We start from the raw sequence: 20,312 nt of genomic DNA on the forward strand, positions 1-20,312 counted from the left end.
TTGACTTGTAAGTATTTGCCAAGAGACTAAGTTTAGGGAAAGTTATTCTCTCATCTCCTCTTCCTACCCCATTACCATTCCCATGATTATAATACACATTTCAGTTCACTGTTTGCAATATTTTTATTACATTGACAATCATTCATTATACAACCATCTACTGCCCCTCACTCTCCATTCTAAGTATTTCTGATTATTAAATAATCAACATGAACTTCCTGCATGCCCACTTGTCCAATTCAGGGGTTCTCTCTGTTCCTTGTGGACTAGTTCCAGGTGAGTAAAGCATTCTTTGTTATAGATGCATCATTTCCAACATCTAGTTCTAAACAAATGTGTTTTTCATAAAAGTTTCTTATAATAATAAGCCAATAGCCCAGTTATTTGTATTCTGATTATTATAGATGGAGAAGCAAAATCCTTAAAAAATATTTGATGACTCATCTCTGAGTTAGACACATAATCCAGGTCTAGAAATATCCCAGTCAGGATTTCTAATTGGAACCGTGTTGACTTTAGTCCTTTTCTACTTTTCCCCCTCAAGCATTTTGTTACTTATGTTATTCACTGAGCTATTATCTAACTGATTTCCTCCTCTGTAAAGTCATCAATATTTCATATTATATTGAAAAATATCAGTGTGTTTTTTCTTGTTTGAGGTTTGAGAAGACATAAGAGAATATTCTGAATACAAATCTCTCATTTTGCAGAGTATTTGGATTTGTGTGGAAGTATAATAATAATACAAAGAAAAAGCACACATATTATCTCAGATTTAATAAGTCCTCCTGTAACGTATGATGAGCACTTGAGGATCACTATGAAGTATGGCTGTTTGACATGGTTGTCAAGGGTGAAAACTGGCATTGATAATGAGTCCTTGATTAAAGACTGACCACAAGGGCCATCAGTTTCAGCTTTAAAATACTATCACCTAGAGAATGTATTCATTGCATGCACTAATTTTCAGGTGTAAGAAAAGGAAAGTTTGGTAATTTTCCTTTTAATGGGACAAGTTTTACAAATTCTGCTTTTTCTTACAACTGCTTTTGGTTTGGCACACGTTTTACATATAACTTGCAAAGATTTCAGAACATCCATACAGTGTATATGCCAAGGTATGAAAAAAGATGAAAGTTAAAAAGAAACAAACATTTCTTCCATTCTAGCCATAATTGTTATGAGTTTAGTTTCTTTTTTTCCACTTATCCCACAAGTATTATTTTTAATTATTTTTTCCATCACCATTTATACCCTCTATGCTCTCTTCCACCTCCACCTGCCCGCCCTGCCATCACCACACTATTGTCTATGTCCATGAGTTTAATTTATTTTAACACAATTACCAAAATTGGCCCAAGGAACAATTTAAAGGCAAAATTGAACTACATGATCTGGGTAACAATGAAGTCTTCTCTGATCCACAGAGTTCTAAGGAAAAGTGTATATAAAAGCAGAAGTAAAAGTTGTGTTTACCTATCTGGGGCCTTCCTCTAGTATTATCTAGTACCCCCTGATACTAAGAACGTATATCTAATCCAACACTAGTTAAGACAAGCCTAAGGAGTAGACTAGATCTTAAATAATATCTTTTGTTTTTTTAGGCAGCAAATATAACTTACTTCCCATTAGTTTAAAATTACCCTGTTTAATTGGACCTAAACTTAACTGGTACTAGAATTAAAGAGGGGAAGGAATATTTCTGTGATAGCCATTCCAGTGGTGAATTTCCAGAACTAAATTCAAACCCAGCAATGGTGCCTGTAAGTACGCATATGTTATTCTTAAGATAGTTGCTTTTGTCATGAAGCTTTATTAAGGAAGAAACAAAAGATGCTTTTTGGTAGACTTTTTAGAGAAATGATATATCTCCAGCTTCTCCTATATAATTGGAAATAATGAAGCCTTTTATAAGGCCAAACATTCCCTGGGGTCTCTAAACTCCTGCCTGGGCAAATGATTTTATTAGATGTCTATTTTATCATGGAGGTAAGATTGTCTCCTTGAGTCTTCTTTTTCTTTGACACTTATTGACAGTTGAATAAAGAACGTTCTTTTTAGTACAAGTCATGGGTAAAATTAATTTCTCTCAGAACTGTATCCAAGAGCCCACTTTCCTCTTTTGATATTTTTCTACAGTGCTTGGTACCAATTTGTTACTCCCAAGATGGAAAATCAATGACTTGTTGACCAGTCTTTCTGATGAATCAATTTCTTCTAAAGTAGCTATCACTGAAAACAGATAATGCCCAGTAGGCATTTTGCTTGTAGCAAAGATCCAAAGGCATGCCTAGTACTAGAAGTTTCAGGATAGACTTCTAGAGGAACAATTTGGGGCAAAAAGAACTTTATTTGTTAAAGCTAATATTGCCCAGGTGGATGGTGGGTCTATGGCCTGCAATTTCTGGAGCAGCCACCATTTAAAATCTTCCATGACCAGGGCAGACTCTGGGTTAGATAAGGATTCAAATCCTTAGTTCTGAAAATATGGTCACATTCCTTTGTAGGAAGGGTGACCTTTCTGTAGGATCTCTGAAGGCCATCCTAAGAAAGGAAATTGGCTCCTCGTAGAGTTTGAGACTTGCTTACCAATACTATCTGCAACACCTGACTGCGTATCCTTGATACACAGTTTTCAGTTTCCAGTCTTGTGGGTGAACATTACAAGCATATGCAAATAGACTCCGTTGATAAGCTGGCAGACACGGTGGTTAGTCCACAGACTAAAGTAATAATAAGAGATCAAGCTGCCTGAATGTTTTCCCATCAGCAATAGATACGTGATATCAAAAGATCAGTTGGTTATTTGTATCTTGGTAATTGTAGAGTCATTCTTAACACCGTCACTGTCCTTTGAGTTTTTACCTTTAGAAATAGACACCAGTATACTTCAGTCCGATTTCCAGCCTGCCAGCCTAAGAAAACCCAGTTACTACATAGAATAAAATGGTTCCAAGTTGAGGATTTAGACAATTCACAGGAATCACAAAGAGGTAACAGTTTGACTTTCCTTAGAGACATAAAGCAAACCTTATTGATTATAGTGAGCCAAATGGAGTCCAGCATTCGCTGTTTAAGCATATTTGGATGTGTTGCCAAGTAACAAGGTAGGTCAGATGCCTAATGGCAGGAGGCTGCTATGTACGATATAGCCCTAGAGTAAAACTAAGTGGTTTATCATGGGGAAATTTAGTCCTGGTTTTCTATCTCTACTTGGCTTGTTTCCAAACGATACTTCAAGTCAGTGAAATTTAAAAAACTGACCTGGAAGTGGCTGACACACTTGCTTATAGGAAGGGATCTGTAAGCAGTTTCTTATTCTACCGTAACCACTGAAATGTTTTGAGATATTTTTATGTTTTTTTCTTTGCAGAACTACTAGACTATTAAATAGAATGAACTGAAATAATTTCTAGTTTCTTTTCAAGGACCTGAGGTTTTTGAACTATTTTTCAAAAAAAGATTTCTGTAAAGCTTTATGTGTGAAAGGAAATGTGGATATATATTTTCAATTAAATTTTCAGAATAACACGGTTTATCAGGACATTCTCAAATTCATCAAAGCTTAGGTGATAATATAAAGAAAGATAAAGAAAATAACCATTGGGAGCATATCAATAATATAAGTAAAATTACTTTTTCCCGATGGTCAAAGCAGAATTCAAAATATTGCCTGCAGGATCTTTTAAGATAACCATTGCCATTAGGTCTTATCTGTCTTTACTTTTAAGGGCAAAATGCCGATTTAAAAATATTCTTAGTTCAGTGGTCTGCTGCAAAGAACAATTTTTCCTTAGATTTTCTAGTTTCAGACAAAAATATTTGTTGTATCTTGAATTAATGCATTTGTATTACATTTTAATGAGCAGAGAAACTGTAAACCTTTATGAAGGTCAATGACTGTCCTTCAGATTTACTTGCACCATTGTCACTGGGTATGTGTCAGTAAGTAACATAACCGACTGAAGTTTCTGCTAAAACTTTCTGATGATTGAGGTTCAGGAAGGCACTAAAATAAATGTATCAAGAAGATGCTTCTGAATCTTGGTACAGAGAACTTGCACTTGAACTGGTTTTAAAAATAGGTCATGGATGTGTTTGCACTTATCTCTTCTGTTTCCTCTCCTGATTCTCTGAGAACCAGAGGTGATGGTAAACATGTTGAATAGCTTTGCACCTACTGACCAAATCAGGATATCAGGAACATTTAAGCCACACTAGATTGTACCTGCTGCATATCAGCTGGGCCTGGGCACCAATGTCAAACTATTATAAAGTAAAGCAGAGCAAACTGGCTATTTTGGAAAGCAGTCACATTTTAGCCTTTAACTCAATCTATTTTATTATTACACTTTTAAATAAATATTAGATAGTAACAGGAGGATTATTTCTACTCTTCTGAAATATAAAATGTGAATGATGAAGTCTTCTTTGAAATATTTCTTCAAATTTTATACACTTTGGCCAAACTGGAGCTATATATTCTTCTTCTTTTCCAGATAACCAAGATTAAAATGATTTTTAAGACCATGAATATTAGAGCAACTATCCCTCATATGCTGGAATCTCTATGCCAATCGCACATCCAAATAGGTTTAGGACCTGAGTCCAAATGAAAGACAGGAAGTGTAAGTGCCACAGAACTAGAAGAGAAGTCATTTCATAACTCTGAGATGGCTTCAGTGAAGTGGGGAGGAGCATCATAGTAATTAGGATGGAGTTTGAAATAACAAGGGTGTGACTTCAAGAACCAAGCCAAGTTCATGAATAACACACAGTGTACAATTATGATTTATCTAAATATCAATATTCTTTACAGGAAATAACTTCATGGAAAAAGACATTGAGTTAGCCATCAACCATGACAAATAGCCATGTGTTAAAATATCTACAGAACTCCATGGTGTTAATAATCTCCATAGTCCTCTTGGAATAAGAGATCCAATAGGGTTAATTAGAGTTGGTGAGAAGCCAAGTACAGAAACCATACTGAATCTTCACTTTAGGAGCTAATTAATTTTAATTTAGAGCTACTTCTTACATAGTTGATCCCCAGAGGACCTACTGTGTGCTGCAACTAACAATTTTTGAGCAGAGGCTGATTTGCTTTAATACTAGTGCTGCAAAATTCACATGCATCTTTCCAAACCTGCTTTCTACCATATTTTTTTTTTGCCTAGTGTGTGTCTTTATGTCAGATTTACTGTGACTATGATGGTGTGAGAGAGAGGCAGTGGCTGTTCCAGGCTTACTATTGCTTTTCATCATAAACAGTAGAAAGAGGAGTCTCCCCTCAGAATCTGATATTACAACTTTTACCAACAATTTGGCCAAAATTAACTCATTGCAGATTAGGTTGCTTTTTCCTCAGATGTGTTAGCATTACAGTACTTGGTCATTATAGATTGACTAGAGGCCCAGTGCACAGATTCGTGCACCGGTGGGGTCCCTTGGCCTGGCCTGCGGGGATTGGGCTGAAACTGGCTCTCTGACATCCCCCGGGGAGTCCTGGATTGCGAGAGGGTGCAGGCCAGGCCGAGGGACCCCACCGGTGCATGATCAGGGCCAGGGAGGTACCATGGGAGGGCTCCAGGACATGTCCGGCCTGTCTCACCCAGTCCCAATCGGCTGGACCCCAGCAGCAAGCTAAATTATCTGTTGGAGTGTCTGCCCCCTGGTGGTCAGTGCACATCATAGCAACTGGTCAAACGGTTGAACAGTTGGACACTTAGCATATTAGGCTTTTATTATATAGGACAATATTTTTCTCAGTTTAGAGTAGGAATCGATTGGGGAAGAAAAAATGGCCCCCTGAATAACTCTAGTTAAGCATTACTGAGTATAATACAAGGGTCACTGTAATAGGAACAAAGAAAAATTGTGAGATAGGTTAATGCTGTCCCCTTTTTAGGCTCACCTGTCTTTCCTCTCCTTTCCCCAGAGCCCTGGGCCCCTTGTGGGCCTGAAGCCCTGGATCTGCTCCTCTCATCTTTGATCTAACCTTTCCACAAGGTTATCCAAGTGCACCTGTCCCTGGTTCTGCTCCCTTAGGGCCTCTTTTATACTCAATACTCTGAGATTCTAATTGTTGCTAATTCGCTAACTGGCCCCCAAATAATGGTTTTACCTTTGGGAAACTGTACAACCAATCCTCATGATTTGCTGATTGCATATTTGTGAATTTGTCTACTGGTTAAAATTCATTTGTAACCCAAAATCAATGCCCCTGATGCATTTGCAGTCATTCACAGACGTGTTTGGAAAGGGGGAACTCTGAGTTTCCTGACATGCACATTTCCAGCTTAGATCAAACCAGTTGACACTCTACCTTCTTACTTCAGCTCATATGGTAAACAAGTGTTCTTTTCCCCATTTAGTGCCACATTTCTTGCATTTTTGTGCTTTTATGTGGAATATTCTGTCTGTTTAGAATGGCCCCAAGCATAGCGCTGAAGTTCTGTGTAGTGTTTTTAAGCACAGGAAGGCTGTGATGTGCCTATGGAGAAAATATATGTGTTCCATAAGCCTCATTCAGGCATGAGTTACAGGGCTATTGGCCATGACCTAAATGTTTACGAATCAGCAACATATATGAAATATGTGTCTTCAAACAGAAACACATAAAACAAGGCTTGTATTGATCAGCTGGTGAAAATAGTGTGGCCATGGGTTCACAGGAACTTCACTCTGCATTTCCATTGGGAGCACAGTATTCCCTGATTCTATGTTTGCAGTGTCTTTATAAAACAAAACTACCATGAATCACTGTGTTTATTTCCTCTCATGAAAGGATTTTCAATAGTTTAGAGAAAAAAATTTAATCAGGTCGCTAAAGGAAGAATAAAACACAAGCAAACATGGAGTCATGGAATCCAGAGATAGAAGAGGTCAAGTTTTTTAACCAGAGGACCTTTGATGCCTGTTACATGTAAGCAAAACTCTGAATTCTGACCTTCCAGATAGCCAAGGCTAAAACAAACAAACAACAACAAAAACACAAGTAATACAACTTTTCCTATCAGATTAAAGAAAGTATATCAATTTATTGGGAGATACTTTTTTTGGTATCATTATATTCTAAGAGTAATGTTAGGGCACAAAACACGTAATATATGTTTCCAATAATAGTTTTATAAATGATGCAGAAGTGGAACTTGTATGATTGCCTGTATATTAACAATAACAAAGCCCGAGGCGCTAATACGATCTCTATGTTGTTTGATGAAGGATTTCTACAAGGATCTAAGTCTGTGTGTTGCTGGGACGCTGACATAAAATGCAGTGTTATCACAGGTTAGGCTCACACTTACATTCTTAAGGAGCTTCAGATGAAATTATTGTCATGGTGAAATCACCGGGTCCTCTGGTAAATTGAAGGGAGGAGATACGTTTGATCAGGCTGCTGTTTGGGTGCCTCTAAAATCCTGTAGACCAGTGGTTCTCAACCTTGGCTGCACATTAGGATCACCTGGGAATCTTTTTAAAATCCTGATTTCTGGGCCTCATCCTCCGGAAATTCTGTTTCTTTGTTATGGGGTGGGGCCACAACATTAGTAACAAAGAAACAGAATTTCTGAACGATGAGGCCCAGAAATCAGGATTTTAAAAAGATTCCCAGGTGATTCTAATGTGCAGCCAAGGTTGAGAACCTCTGCTGTAGACAGAGAGGTCTGCATTTATCTATGAATTTAACAGTCACCATGGGGCAGCCCAGAAGAATGAGAAAGGCTGGAGCCTCCAACCCACCTGACTACTCTACTTAATTAAATAGACCTGGAACTGCCCCCTCCAAGCCTTCTCTCTTTTAAATATCCATGCTCACTTTTATTTATTGATCCATTCTCCCACTGGTGCTGATCCTAATGTGCAGCCAAGGTTGAGAACCACTATTTCAAATAGTGAAATTTTAAGGAAAACCAAAAATACTCAGCAAAAGCTTATAAACTCCTCGAAACCTTCCCACATATATTTTATGGGTTGATTGTTGATGCCCAAATTCTTGAGCTTAATTTGTCCTGATTTTTAACCTAACACTTGTCAGAACTTATAAAAATAGTTGTTTGTGGCTGTTTTATAAACCTACATTATCATCAATTTTTAAAAAAATATGTTTTTATTGATTTTTAGAGAGGTTAGGGAGAGGGGTAGATATAGAAACATCAATGAGAGAAAAACATCATCCATCAGCTGCCTCATGCACACCCCCTATTGGGGATCAAGCCTGCAACCTGGGCATATGCCCTGACCAGGAATCGTACTAATGACCTCTTGGTTCATGGGTCCACACTCAACCACTGAACCACATCAGCTGGGCTATCAGCAATTTTTGTACAGATATTTTTATATTGAGTCTTGGGCCTTCATATTGCTAAAATATTAGATGGGGAAAATTCATGTAACTTATTCATAAATAAATGTACGTATATTTCCATAGGCTCTAGATAAGGAGACATTGAAGTAAGAACAGGCCGGTGACATACGGGGGGTAGGGGGAGTGGGAGGAGGGAGTGAGGTCTTGAGAAAACTGAGGGAAAAATTTTTTAACCATTATAGTTTATAAAGGATATAAATGATTCAATTTTTGTAATTTTAAAATTAGGAAGAGAAAAAAAAACTTGATTCAGTTAGATATAACAAATACAATTAAATGGAGATGCAATTTGATTTATTGGAAATAATATAAGTTTTATGCAGATTACTGGCAGTACCTTATGAGGATGTAATACATTCAGGAAAATATCTATCAAATCAAATATATACAAAAATATAAACAATAAATTTTATGGTATAGTTTGGGGTGATAAGCAGTAGGGAACTGGAGGGAGGTAAAATTAACATAAAATCCTCAATTACTCATAGCTTTTGAGACATATCCTTGATGGTGTAGATAAAGCATTTTATGCAGATTCTTTAATTTTGTTCTTTCAAAGAAAATGCTCCCTTTTATAAGGGATAAAGAAGAAAATAAACAGAATATTCAGACGACAGCACAAACACTGCTAAACAAAGATGGCGCTACAGACAAAAGGAGCCATGGTCTGGCCGACAGCGTCTCTGGGGTCTCTGGGGCACGGTTTTCAATGACTCCTGAGTTTATTTTTTAAAAGTGTGAATTTGGAATAGTAGTTACTCAGGGGGGTTGATGTACGATGGGAGAAAGCACAGATATGAACAAGGCAGCGCTACCCGCAGCACGCCCTCCTCTAGTTGGCCTTGGGCTGGAGAGGAAGGTACCTGCCTTCCCACCTCTCCAATCCGGACCTGACAGATGCCCTGATACCTGCTGACAGAGACCTTGATACCTGTTCAGGGAGGCAGAGCTCGCTTCTCAATAGGATGAGAGCTTTTGGTCAACTGTTTCTTAAATTATTTACTTTAAAGGTTGTTGAAGTATTAGCTTTCAATTGTCATGTCCAACAGAGAATCCCCTTACCCCTACCCCTGACCTCCTGCAATATGAAGAAGGAAGGTCACTGGGAATGTATAGAATGTGCAGGCCACAGTAGATTTTGGAGAAATCTTTTCAAAACCATTCACGACAGAAAACGAAACAGCCCTCTAACATAGTCCTGTCTCTGATAAGCTGTGAAAATAGGACTCGTTTGATAAGTTTAGTGACATTCTGCTTCTCCCTGACAAATATTTACTCATACTTTTAAAATAAGAAATTAACTAAATGCAGGCTCAAGCTAGAAACTTAACTACTTAATTCCTTTGTAATTTAGCAGAGTCCTCTTCATGCATAGACCATCACGCATGTATTGTATGAAGACCCTCAACTCTAAAGGGAAATTAGCAGACTCCTAGGTTATGGTCACTTTGTACACCTTCCAGAAGCAACCAAACAGAGGTCAGTCGTGTTACAAAATATCTTCCCTTCTATAAAGGAATGTACTAGTTTATTTAGAAAGAAGACTCCCAATTTGTTCTAAGTATGTTTACACTCGTGTAAGTGGCATTTATGAACTGACCTGGAGCGGAAGCACGGCAGAAAGTGAGGAATGTCTGTATATTTACTTAAAAACCAAGGAAGTACTTACGAGTGTGCCGTGTTTCGTTGCTTGCTGACGAATGCTAGTGTAGAAAAGTGCTTAGTCACTGCTCTCTCTCGTTGCACTGACTTCCATGCCCCAAACCAAGTCTCCTGACATTAGGAATGCGTGTCTGAAAGACAGTGTGGTGGTGTCTTGTGTTTAAAAGCAACAGGCTGTGGATTCTGACAGGTCTGGATTCGAACCCTGAGCCTGCCAATCATTGGCTGTGTGGTCCTGGGCAAGTTAACTAACCTTTCTGTGTATCAGTCTTTTCATTTGCAAATCCCCCAGATATTTTTGTGAGAATTAAATTAATTAATGTATGTAAAGCACTGAGCACAGTGATTATAGTGATTTCAACCTTTTTCATCTCATGGCACACATAAACTAATTACTAAGATTCTACGGCACACCAAAAAAGTATGTATTTCGGTGATCTGACTAAAAAATAGGTATATTTTTGATTCATTCACAGCAGACAGCTATTGTTGTGTTGGCTGTCATTTTTTTAAGTTGACAATCTAAGGGAAAAGAGGTCAGTGCCCCTGACTAAATAGTCAGGTATTGCAGGTTTTAAAAATTCTTGCAGCACACCGGTTGAAAATTGCTGGCTTGACATAATACCAACACAACAGGAAGTTGCTAAAGTTACTAGTAATTCCAGTTATAGTCTAGCAACTCAACAAATGGTTAATATCTACTTACATCTAACTACACTGAGAAATCAGAGTATGCTAGAATCAAGTATTTGGGCAAATTCCTATCAGCTTTGTTTTCTAAGTGTACCATATATATCTGCTTTGTCTCCCTATAGTGATTCTTAACTCCTATTAGAAATTATTTATTTTTAAATTTTATAATTATATTTGTTCTAAAAATAAGTAGTTCATTCTGTGGTCCAAAATTCAAAAGGCATGAAAGTATACAGTGAACAGTATCCGTCCTTTCCTTGCCTCCCATCTAGCTCCCCTCCCCAGAAGCAAATTTTCCAAATCTATTTTATACCTACATAAATAAACAATTAGATACACTTATTCTCCTTTCTCCCCCCGCTTTTTTTTGCACAAAAGTTAGGATACTATTTAGGGTTTTCAAATGAAATACTTGACATCCAGCTAAATGCACAATATTTGGGTCTTATACTAAAAATTTAATTGGTGTTGTATCTGAAATTCAAATTTAACTGACTGTCCTGAATATTATTTGCTAACTCTGGCATCTCTAAATTACTATCCTACTGTTTGGCATCTTATTTGTCTGCTTTTGTGTTTGTTTGTTTGTTTCATTTTAGAATCATCTGGGATGGTTTTAAAACTCCTCTCCCCAAGCCACACACTCCAGACCCATTTTATCAGAATGTCTAGGAATTGTACTTGGACAGCAATATTTTCCCCCCCAGTGATTATCTTTCAGTGATTTAATTGAGGAACAATTTACACACTAAAAAGCACACCCATTGTAAGTGTATAGTCCCATGTCCATTGACAAATGCGTACACCTGTTTTTACTTAATATATTTTGGCAAGCACTCAAAATTGTTTCTTAAAGTATAAACCCTTTAGAGCAAGTATTATATTCTATGCTACTTTTCTTTATAGGACTTGAGCACTTTATAAGTGTTTCCAATAAATACAGGTTGACTAGGAACAGAGTCATTTATTGCAGTCATTATTAAGTGGTTTTTAAAATTGATTTAAGAGCAAGAGAAAAATAACCATTTGTTGTTCCACTTATTTATGCATTCATTGGTTAATTTTTTTATGTGCCCTGACTGGAGATCAAACCTACAACCTTGGAATATTGGCCAACACTCTAGTCAACTGAACTTCCTGGCCAGGGTCTCATTATTTAGGTAATGCACAAATTGAGAAATGTTATTAATGGGCATTTGCAGTTGCAATACTAATTAAAAATAAATTACAGGATTGCAAAGAAGTTGTTGCCAACAGATCCATCTCCACGTGTGCAGTATCTTCGAGTTGGCTGAGGGGTAAGCCAGGTTTTCTACATATATGTGGGACCCCATTATTTACACAAGAGGGATCTGGGACTGAGGTTGAATAAAATTTTCAGGCTGTGTAGCTAGTAAGTAGAGGAGCTGGGATTCGAACCATGTCTGACCCCATATCTTGCTAGGGTCACATCCTAATCTGGCCTAATTTTGAGATTCCACCTTTCACAACAAGATTCCAAAACTCCTATATTTGGAAAAAGATTCGGAATAGCTGTTTTTGTTTCTCAGTGGATGACTTCTTCAGCCAAAATGCCTTCTAGAGAGAGCAAAAGAAACCGAACAGGTAAAATTCCTTTTGGCTCAAGTTTCTTTCATCTCTGTAAAGCCCTTACAAGATAGTTCTGGATTTTGTTTTTGTTCACCTGTCTTGGATTACCTAAGCATGAAGGGCTTATGAAAAAAACGGAACGAACATAATTATGAGTTGTGATTCAGGAGAGCAAGCAGTGTCTTTTGCCAATGAACCTTATCTTTTTGCTCAGATCATGTGTATCTCTCATACCCCTGTCTTGATGTGTGACTAAATGAAGGAACTGAATTAGAACAGTAGGGGTGCATATCTTATTTCTGCACATGCCAAATATTGTCTTTCTCTTCCTTTATGGATGTGTTTTACGAAATGCATGATATAGAAACAGACCACAAAACCATTCCAGTTTCTGAAGCAGAGAACACAATGTGAGTATCTGTTTCAAGGTCATTTCCTGATATTGATATCTTCCAGTAAATTTGAGGCAGATTCAGAGTAGAAACTGAATTCAATTCATGGCTTAGCTTCTTGTCTCTGTCTCCATTTACAAGACTTAGAAAATTTCTTGCATATAGTTGATCTTCAGTAAATGTTTGTTGAACTGTCTTGACATTCTCTGTTACCACCTGGTTGGTGTTGCTCAGTGGTTGAACATTGACCTATGAACCAAGAAGTCATGGTTAGATTCCCAGTCAGGGAAAGTGTCTGGGTTTCAAGCTTGATCCCAGTAGGGGGCATGCAGGAGGCAGCCGATCCATGATCTTCTCTCATCATTGATATTTCTATCTCTCTCTCCCTCCCTCTCTCTTTGTCTCTGAAACAGTAAACATATTTTTTTTAAAATTAAAAATAAATAAAAGTGAGAATATAGTATTTTCTGGATAGTTTGGCAAAGTGAGTGTATCACTAACAGTTAGCAAAAAGTTGATGAGAAAGAATTCTCTAAGGTCCTGTGAGTTTCAGAGAGAGCTTCATGCTTGGCAGTCCATGGCAAGTGTGGACTTAAAAAAAGACATCCAGGAAACCATAATTTGAATGATTCCAGTTGTTTGGAATTGGGTTTTGGCTCAGAATTAAAAGGAAAATGCTGTGATAGCAGCAAAGAAATTATAAGTATAGTTTTCTCTAAAGACTCTGAAAAAAGAAAAAAATGGAAATTAGGTCAACTTCTTAATGTTTTATTAATTCTCTTTTAAAAAAAATATATTTTATTGATTTTTTACAGAGAGGATGGGAGAGGGATAGAGAGTTAGAAACATCGATCAGCTGCCTCCTGCACACCCCTACTGGGGATGTGCCCGCAACCAAGGTACATGCCCTTGACTGGAATCGAACCTGGGACCCTCCAGTCCGCAGGCCGATGCTCTATCCACTGAGCCAAACCAGTTAGAGCCATTCTCTTTGTGTTTTTATTTAATTCTTTAAATTGGTCTGAAGTGTCTTGATTCTGTCTTTTTCTGAAGTATCACAGTCATGCGTGGTAGGCCATTCGGTAGGTTCTCTCCATGTCTATTACTGTTAGTACACTTTATCTTGGTTGAAGGACTAGCCTTTATACTATGCTCAGAATGATACATAGCTCTTGTCAGGAGTTTATAAAATTCCCTTTTATCCAGCCCAGGCCTTTTATTATCTGACTTCTAATGTTTTCATCTCATTTCATCCTATGTATTCAGACCACTTTCATTTGAATTTTTTGGTAGCTTTTTGCTTGTGGCTTCTCTTACATCTGGAATCCAGTAATACAAATATGTCTTTATAAGTTCTAGCTGAACAATTTGGTATTTCTCCTTTACTCCTCACCATTTTATTGCATCTTGTTTCAACACATCTTTAGACTTAGTAGCAAACATGCAGATTATTATACTAGTATATTCAATTAAATGCCACTGGTAAAGGGCAGAGTGGTTTTCCCAACTTAATTATTTACAATAGCTTTTAGAATCTGAAGCTCGACCAATGTGAGCCGAGACCAGCCACAATATGGATATTTAGATTGTGTTATGAAGTGTTCAAGGCCAGCCAGGAACAAAATTTCCAGGGAGGGATTATAGGGGTTTGACTTTGGACACCCCCTCCTCTTTTCTCAGTGTCCCTCCATCTGCCATTGACCTTATTCTACTAGGTTTCCTCTCTCTATTCCCATTAAGGACTTTCATTAATACAAATATGCCTAGTTCTAATCTTTGCTGCTTTTTCATAATCCATTTAACAAAATATGTTGTGTCTTTTTTAACCAGGTACTTTACTAATGAAAACTTGCCTTGGAAGACATAGGTTTAGGTAACTGTGGGAGGTAATGAGTTTGATGAGTTAACCTAATCAACACTAATGAGTGAGCTAGTTAATATATTATCTTCTTGGTTATTTCTTGCCTTAATATAGTTAAAGCTACTTCTTCTCACTAGACCAGTGGTCGGCAAACTGCGGCTCGTGAGCCACATGCGGCTCTTTGGCCCCTTGAGTGTGGCTCTTCCACAAAATACTGACTTCTGCGCATGGGCCATGAAGTTTCAATCGCACTGTACGTGCGCGCCCGCATGTAATATTTTGTGGAAGAGCCACACTCAAGGGGCCAAAAAGCCGCATGTGGCTCGAGAGCCACAGTTTGCTGACCACTGCACTAGACCCATAAGGAATGTCTATTGCATGAGGCTCCCATAAGGACTTCAGTCATCATGGCTGAGCAGATGCTGGGATCCAAGAAAGTCTTTATGTACACCTCCAGAAACTGTCTACTGAGGCCACTTTTAGAGAACAATTAAGTGGGGGGGGGGGAGGAGGGATATAGGAAAAAAAACAAGAGTTTTTTTTCTAGAATTTTGTCTTTGTATCACATAGGGGAAGATCAATCATAACTTTATTTTAAAATATGTGGGGTTTGAGAAATAAAGCAGGTAAATTATAAATTTTTCTAATCCTCCAAAAGTTCTCTATAATATAGGTTCTGAGTATTCAACTTCACTGAAATTTGTCCACAGGAAGACCTACCTGCAGAGTCTCATATCTTATGGAGCAATTAATTAATTATCCTCTGTCCAGGGATCAAGTCCAAAGTGAAAACAGGGGCTCAGTAGCAAACGTCATCCTTCCGTTTACAGAGAATGTAAATGGTATTAGCATCCTATGGTGATGATGCTTTCTGGAATTTTCCTGAAACAGTCACCATTTTTTAGACATTTATAAACATGAACAAGGGAACTTATATGCACATATGCATGACCCATAGACACAGACAATAGAGTGGTGAAGGCCTGGGAGGGGTAGGTATGGGCTGAAAGGGGTCAATGGGAAAAACAACAACAAACAAAGGGGACATCTGTAATGCTTTCAGCAATAAAGATAAATTTTAAAAAAGAAACAAAATAATGTGTTGCCCCATTAGGAGCCTTGCATATGGGATCATAGAAAGGAGGGTTTTAGCCAATGAGTCTCCTGCATGAGATTCTGTGGTATCGCAAGTTATAATGAACAAGAAGAAACACAGCACTTCGTAAGGCAGAAGAAGGACTTCGGGTGTTGTTTTCAGTTTGATGGGATGCCATTGGAAAGGATTAGGCAGAACAGTGACGTGGTCTAATGTACAGTTTTCAAAGAGAACTGCTTGTGATGTGGTGAATGGATGGGGGAAAGGCAAAACTGCAGGCGTGAAGACAAGTTAGGAGGCTCTTACGAATTGCAGTGACCAGACATTTGTTCAAATTAGAACCCTTCTGAGAGTGGAAGGAGATGCCATTTACAGAACAGGAGGCGAAAACTGGGCATGTGGTCAGCATACCAGGGCATGTGGTTGCTTTAGCTATTGCGGTTGTTGGGGGAGTGGGACCTTTTATGCCATTTTATTTAATCCCACAATAAGCTCTATGGGCCCAGTGCATAGTACATGGTGATGAATGTTTATTGGGTGAGTGAGTAGATGAGTGAGTCTGGGGAGCTTAGTATCCTTGCTTTCTGAATGGAGTTGTGCTACAAGCAGAATGTGAAGCCCACTTTTGATTATATATTCCATACTCTTTCTCTAATTTCTTACCAATATCCCTTTATTTTTGCTTCTCAATGTTTCTAAAGTGTCTCACATGTATTTCCATGTTCTTTTTTTCATTTCCTCCTCTCTCCTGGGTTTAGTGTTTTACATACAGAGGTTCTGTAAATGTGTTTGCTGTACTAGTTTTTATCAAAAGCAGAAATCTTGGAGGTCATTGACAGTGTAGAGTCCCCAGGCAACTTCTTGATCTTCCCTTTGAAGCACGCTGTGCCACATTTAATGCACAACTTCATAAGGCCTCCACCTGGGCAGTCTGTCAGGGTCCATAACAACACTGATGGTGCCCTAATGTACCACTCACTTCTTATACAAAGAACTTCCTTCTCTGTCTTCTTCTGCCCATCCAGGAAATTAGCACCACCTTACTCCCAGGCAAAGGGAGCTAGGCATCATTTCTGTAGTATGCCACCCCTCTTTACAATCAGAGTAGTTTTTTTTTTTTAGAAGCTAGATGCTTTTTAAATATTTTTTAAATTTAATTTCAGAGAGAGGAAGTGAGAAGGAAAGATAGAAACATCAATGATGAGAGAGAATCATTGGTCATCTGCCTCCTGCATGCCCCCTATTGAGGATCTAGCCTGAAGCTTGGGCATGTGCCCTGACTGGGAATCAAACCATGACCTGCTAGTTCATGGGTCGATGCTCAACCACTGAGCCACACTGGCCGGGTTTGGGTAGCTTTTGCCCATTAGAAAACTTGCACCCAATTCTCAACAAAAAAGATAATCTCACTTTCCTACTTTGAATTATGGGCATAGAAAAATTCAAGTGTGTATATTTTACAAAGTTTGTATTGCAAATTGTATCTATGTCTGGCTTACTCCATAAACATTCAAGCAGACTTATTTTCTGATAAGATCAGGTAAAATAAAAGACTGGCTTTAGGGAATGGGTGCTCAGTCCACTCCCTAAAGACCTTTCCATGCTTGATGTACCTGTATGCATATGTGCATGGTGTGTACGTGTGTACATACATGCCTGTGCCTGTGTGTTCATTATGACCTTGCTGATCCTTTGCAATCAATACATGATGTAACCCAGTCAATGCTGTTATGCTGGAGAAAAAAAATGTTCCAGCTTGAATTCTTATACTCATTCCTCAGACTTTATTTTACTTATGTGTATTGCATAAGAAATTGTAAACCTACTCACCATGACATATAGTATATCACTTGCTGACATTTGTAAAATAATTTGATTATTCAACAAGGACACCTTACCTGTAGCTGAATTTATAAGACTAGTTTCTGGCCCTAAATTGTTTGGCTCAGCAGATAGAGCATCGGCCTGCAGACTGAAGGGTCTTGGGTTCTATTCCAGTCCAGGGCACATGTCCGGGTTGTGAGCTCGATCCCTAGTCGGGGGCATGCAAGAGGCAGCCGATCAATGATTCTCTGTCATCATTGATGTTTCTATCTCTCTCTCCCTCTCCCTTCCTCTCTGAAATCAATTAAAAAAATAAGACTAGTTTCTGTTTTAGATCCTAGGGAAAGTCAGCTCTTCTAGAAGTTGGGAGAGTTTCAGGTATATAATATCATAGCCCCACCCTCTGCTTAATTGGGGGAAATAAAATGGACTTAATATTAGCCTGTGTTAGTCATTGTATGAACTAGAAGATCAGTTGCTGATATTATCAGAGAAGGGCAGAGCCAACTTTATTCTCAAACATAAACTCCCCAATAGTCAATGGAATATTTACCTTAATGTATTTAACAGAAATATATAGACACAACGAATGTGAAACATCTTTCTTTATTTGTGTAACTAGAACTTATACTCCTGAAATTTAATATGCAAGCATTTAGCTTTCATAATTTTGCTTCTCATTGTAATAACAATACCTACCAACCTGGGCTCAGATTTCAGCAGGAAAGCTTTGAGTTTAGCCAGAAGGAACTGCACACTTGCAGTTAAGCTCACTGGGACCTTAGGAGACAAGACAGTAAAAGAAAGATAGGTGGATTTTTCTGTTTAAAAGCTGATGACAGTGATATAGGAAGGGCATTCTTTGATGTTGAAGAAATAGATTGATTCCCAAGAATTTCCTGAGGACATAGACCTTCATAAATTGGGCAGTGCCAGATAAGCAAATGTATTTTTTGTGACAGATGCTTTATTGTGATTCTTTTCCCTCTAACATGTTAACATTTACTCTCAGTATTTTGACTTAATGTAGTAAATTATGATATCTGTCCTTTGGTTAAAAAATACCAGAAAGTAATATGTAGATCGTTAATGGGAAAGGTGATGTTTTCCCTTGGGCAGGAATGGACTTCAGGGAGGCCACCATGCAGAGATGAGATACAATGTAAGCCAATCCCAGTTCTTACAGCAACTCAGTGTAGAGTGACTCTGGAAAGTACAGGCAAAGCTAATTTCATAAGAACTGACTCATACCAAGTCTTAGCTTATGAAAACTCCAACTCTTGGCATTTATTTCTTTGCTGAAATCATGATTCTTTTTTTCAGCGAGCACAGTCACTGTGGGTTGGAGCAGTCAATAGAATACGTTTCCAACAAAAGTCCCTTTCTCAGTGCTGTGTAAGTCTGAGTAGCAACCTTATTTAAGTATAATTTCAGTAAACTATGCACACTTTTGAGTATTTCTCCTGGCTTCTCTCAGCCCAAAATTATGATTAACCTGAAAATGTGTGCAAGTTCTAAAGTTACAGAACACGGTAGAGCCACGGTGCCCTGCCAGGATTCTCTTCATGATCAGACCTTAGCAAGCTCAGCGCCAGGCACTGGGAAGCTGCCTGCTGCTCTGTCTGATGAGACGTTAAGATGTACCAAGCCGCAGGGAAAGGTGGGCATACTGTAAATGTCTTTGTGCTAATGATGACTTTTCTTTTCTCACCAGAACAGCTGGGGGTGAAAGTTGTCAAAGACAAAATTATAAATGTTTTATATTGGAAAATGCCAGGTGAGTTTAAGACATGGTCAACTTATTAGGGTACTGCCAGGAAGTAAACAATAGACTCATTAAAGCTGTAATTAGTCATTGTTGACATATTTTCGTTTTTATCAGGGCTCCAGGAGGGATAAAAGTGAAATAATCTAGTGCTTCGTTAAGCAGAGGTAAAACCAGCTTTTTAAAACTCAGACATACCTTTTCCTTGGGATTTCTCCACCACCATTTTTTTTTCTGAGGAATTTGTTGCCTTCATCATAGGCTATAAAGTAATTTGTTAATGGATTAATTATTTTGTGCATTTGTTACATTGTATCATTAGTCAAAATGTTTTGGTTCTTTATGGTTCCTTATTTCTTGGCAAGTCAAGAGTGGAGGGGGAATTCATGGTGATGGAATGCATTGAGCCAGGGGTTTTTACATACTTACAACTACAGATAAAGACCATAAGAGTCAAGGGTTAAGTAATTTGCCCATGGCCACATGCTGGGTAAATGGCTAAAAGTAACTCAGGGCAATGGACTCCAATAGCTACCTCTTACCAGTACACCACTGTCAACCCTTGATCCTGCAGATCCAACCTCAGCAGCCACGACCCCAGAATGTGTTTTGTGCTTCTAAGCCAAGTTTTCTAAGCCAGTGACACTGGGTACACATTCAGCCTGCAGGACCAGTGAGTGTTCTGCTCATCCCAATCCCTCTTTTCTTCTTTCCCTATCAAGTTCCAGCTCTCATCTCACCTCCTCCATGAAGCCTTCCTAATTACTTCTGCTCCCACTTGCTCATCCTTTATGAGTTTTTCCTTCTCCTTTAAACACCTTTTAGACTTAAAGCCCTAGATTTTTCTGGTGTAGACCTCATTTTAAATAACTGGTCAGATAAAGGGACTTAATGTTTGTTTATTTTCTCTCCCACATAAGGATTAAGAACCATGTGTAATAGTCTCCCTTATTTTCCATTCAGCCTCATATCATACATATTGCAAAAATAAGATTCCAATTTAGAAATTTCTTTTAACATAAGCATCTACATAACATAAAGATCCCCTGTGAGACAAA

General features: G+C 38.2%; 1 protein-coding gene across 5 annotated transcripts in view; it reads left to right on the plus strand.

Annotated features, from left to right (window-relative positions):
- The window catches only part of RAB27B (RAB27B, member RAS oncogene family), a 121,685-nt gene that overhangs the window by 71,984 nt on the left and 29,389 nt on the right, over window positions 1–20,312 (plus strand). The window contains exons 2-3 of one of the 5 annotated variants that reach the window (XM_070420316.1): window positions 11,958–12,024; window positions 19,204–19,266. The exons of 2 other annotated variants lie outside the window; for them this stretch is intronic. The gene's annotated coding sequence lies outside the window, so the exon portion shown is untranslated. The remainder of the gene's footprint in view (window positions 1–11,957; window positions 12,025–19,203; window positions 19,267–20,312) is intronic. 2 more of the 5 variants (XM_070420314.1, XM_070420317.1) reach the window with 2 other exon arrangements.

Source organism: Myotis yumanensis, unplaced genomic scaffold (genome assembly GCF_028538775.1).
Source record: "Myotis yumanensis isolate MYYU_CA2020_CCGP unplaced genomic scaffold, mMyoYum1.0.hap1 SCAF_7, whole genome shotgun sequence".
NCBI lineage: Eukaryota > Metazoa > Chordata > Mammalia > Chiroptera > Vespertilionidae > Myotis > Myotis yumanensis.